Below are 3,741 nucleotides of genomic sequence, written 5' to 3' on the forward strand. Positions count from 1 at the left end.
TGTCCCAGCCCTGAGCCCCCTAACTTCCTCCCAGACCCTGCACCCCCAGCCCTGAGCCCCCTCCGGCACCATAAGTCCTGGCCAGACCCCACACCCCAACGCTTTTTTACATTTTTTTATATAAAGCACTCTTATCCAAAGAGTTTTACAATAGTTAGCTAACAGTACAAACAATATATGGAAAGCTCACTAAGTGGTCTGCCGAGACCCTCAGCGATTTTTCAAGTTGTCTGTGGAAAAATAAATTAGACTACAAAAACAATCAAGGTACCTCACTTTATTTTCATTTATTTCCTATTACTTATAGGAGGAAGATGAAGAAAAAAAAGAATGAAAAACGGAGGGTCGGGGGAGATAAGAGAGAAGGTTCTTTTTCTTGGCTGGGTCCCAAGGAGGGTCCCCCAAAATGAAGCTGAGCACAGGGTCCCCTTAACTCTAAATCCACCACTGATCTTCGTGGGGGAGGAGAAATGTTTACTGCAGGTATAATATGGAGCAGAGTAATTTCTGATTCTGTAGTCCTCCTCTGGTGGAACTGCTGAACTGCAGCTCTAACTTCCTATTATTGCCTCCCACAGAATTGCTCATACCCTAAAACAGGGTTTAATTTGTAATGAAAGAGGTGCGGCGCTATGCACTGCAAAGCCTAGAGGTGCGAGGGATCAGGCCTGACAAGCCCTGGCACAAATTAAGCACTGCCCTAATCTATCTCTTTAAATATTGTATGCCGTGTAGTTGTAGCCCTGTCAGTCCCAGGATACTAGAGAGACTAGGTGGGTGAGATAATATTGTTTATTGGCCCAATTTCTGTTGGTGAGAGAGACAAGCTTTCAAGCTTACACAGAGCTCTTCTTTGGGCAGGGCCGGCTCTAGCTTTTTTGCCGCCTCAATCGGCGAAGAAAAAAACCAAAACACACCCTGATCGAGCTGCCACCGAAGAGGACGAGAGGGAGTGAAGGACCCGCCGCCGAATTGCCGCCGAAGACCCGGACATGCCGCCCCAACAACGGACGGAGTGCCGCCCCTTTCTATTGGCCGCCCCAGGCACCTGCTTCCTTCGCTGGTGCCTGGAGCCGGCCCTGTCTGCAGGTCTGGGAAAGGTACAAGGAGTATCACAGCTAAATGCAAGGTGGAACAGAGAGATAAGCCTAAATCGTTAGCACATATTGTATGGGACCATTCAAAGTAGAGTGGCCCGTTAACACCTCTGCAGTCATAGGACAAAAGGAGGGGGTAAGTGGGTTAAGCTGTCTATGCAGGCTTGTCTACACTTACATTTTATAGTGCTCTAACTTGCTGGCGGGGTGTGTGTGTGAATAATCACCCCCCTGAGTGCAGCAAGTCTGAGCGCTTTAAAGCGCTAGTGTAGACAGGCTCCGGAGCACTGGGGGCCGGGCTCCCAGCACTAATCCCCTCATGGAGGTGGGTTACGAGGAGCGCTGAGAGTGCCCTCTCCCAGCACTCGTGTGCGATCAGACTCGCACTTCAAAGCGCTGCCGCGGGAGCGTTCCGCAGCAGCGCTTTGAAGTTTCCAGTGTAGACGTAGCCTACTACAGACTTTACAGCGGCATGGGTCTCTTGTGCGGCCGCTCTATGCCGGTGGGAGAGCGCTCTCCTGCTAGCTTAATTAAACCATCTCTAGTGAGCGGCGGTAGCTATGTTGGTGGGAGAGCATCTCCCACTGACATAGTGCTGTCTACACTGGCATTTTTGTCCATCAGGAAATGTGGTTTTTTCACATCCCTGACTGACAAAAGTTTTACTGAAAAAAATGCGAATGTAGACAAAGCCTTACAGATTGTTGTAATAAGCCAGAAAGCCGGTGTGTCTGTTCAGTCCATGATTTTGAGTGTTACGAAATTTCAGAAAACCATCACGCTACATTGGACCCATCAGTCCCCATCCTCAAAGGAAACGTGCACAACACTTTCAAAAGATGAGCCTGGGAGCTTAAATTCATAACTTTGCTAGACACTCAAAACCAGATACTGAACAGAGACACTAGAGTTTTGGTTTATTACAACAGTCCTATGACTGGAGAGGTGTTAATGGGCCACTTTACCTTGAATATGTGAAAACTACTTAGGCGAAGCAATCGGTCCCACCTTGCATTTACCTGTGATGTTCAGCATACCTTCCTCAGACCTGAAGAAGAGCTCTGGGTAAGCGCGAAAGCTCGTCTCTCTCACCAACAGAAATTGGGCCAATAAAAGATATTACTTCACCCACCGTAGCCCTTTAAAATGTTGACACTTAGCATTTTTCTGGCTAACACACCACAGTTCTTAATGTCACTAAGTGCCCTCATCGTCAAAGGGATTTAAGTGCCTAAAAAGGCAGATAGGTACCTAACTCCATCATGTAGGTTCCAATGACATTTTCAAAGGTGCAGCTCAGATGCCGCCTAATCCCCCTCCCCTCCCAGGTGCCTAAATTTGCTGCTCAGCATTTTCAAAGCAGCCTAAATGCTGATGCTGCCCTGCAGTTAAGGAGCAGCTCAGAGCCCTTGCTGATGCTGAAGCCCTGGAGGTCCCGAACCAGGATTCTCAAACTAGGCAGGAAAAATGCTTATCTCACCAGGAGGAGCCAATGTTGTAGGTGTGCTCTAAGCACCTGTGATGTCTGTCAGCAGGGGGCCTGATACAGGCCACTGACAGGTGGAGGGGCCAGGGGCAGTGGGTTGTATGGGCCCGTGGTGCCCATGCGCCACCAATATGAGAGAATGGGGGCCTGGCTCCACCAAAGTTCGGGGCTGTGTGTCTCCCTCAGCCCCGCCTGCCGTCCCCGCGCACCTCCCCTGGAGCATCCCACCGTCACCCCCAGGCAATTTAAAAGGGCCTGGGGGCCCCCGCTGCCACCTCTGGCAGCACAGTGGGGCTAAGGTGGCTTCCTACCCACACACTCCACTCCCAGAAGCAGCCGGCACATCCCTGCGGCCCCTGGGGGAGAGCATCTCCGCATGTTGCCCCTACCCCAAGCTGCGGCCAATGGCAGCTCTGCAGGGGCAGTGCCTGCCGGCAGCGGCGCATGGAGACTGTCCACCCCACCCTCCCGGCCTAGGAGCTGCTGCCAGAGCGGGATGCGGTTTGCTTTCGGGAGCCGACCAAGGTAACCACTGGACCCTCAATCCCCTGCCTGGTGGAGCCTCACACCTGCACCCAAACGCCCTCCCAGAGCCCCCCCCGCACCCTCTCCTGCACCCCAACACCACAAACTCCCTCCCAGAGGCCACACCTCCTCTTGCACCCCAATGTCCTGCCCCAGCCCAGAGCCTGCACCCAAACTTCCTCTGTCCCCCTCACCCCAACCTCCTACCCCAGCCCAGAGCCTTGGGGGAGGGGCAACACAAGCACCTGCACAAGAGAGAGAGCCGGAGGCATAGGGCCAGGGGCGCCAGAACAGGCAGGGCCGGGGCGGGGGCATGGCCCTCTCCCTTTCTATCAGCCGTAAGGGCAAGCAACAGGGGCATAGGTGCTGGAACTAGGGGTGCTGCTACACCCCCTGGCTTCAAGTGGTTTCCATCATATACAGGGTTTACAGTTTGGTTCAATGGCTCTCAGCACCTCCACTATACAAATTGTTCCAGCACCCCTGGATAGGGGCAGAGAGGAGCTAGGCGGGGACGTGGTCTTGAAGAGAAGAGATGGCGTGGGAGCAGGGCCAAGGGGTGTGTGAGGGCAGGGCCAAGGGGGAGGGGGCAGTGCGGGGACGAGGGCTTGGGGAGAAGGGGAGATGTCCTGT

The sequence above is a fragment of the Terrapene carolina genome, unplaced genomic scaffold (genome assembly GCF_002925995.2).
Source record: "Terrapene carolina triunguis isolate 2854851 unplaced genomic scaffold, T_m_triunguis-2.0 Scaffold189, whole genome shotgun sequence".
Classification (NCBI taxonomy): Eukaryota; Metazoa; Chordata; order Testudines; family Emydidae; genus Terrapene; species Terrapene triunguis.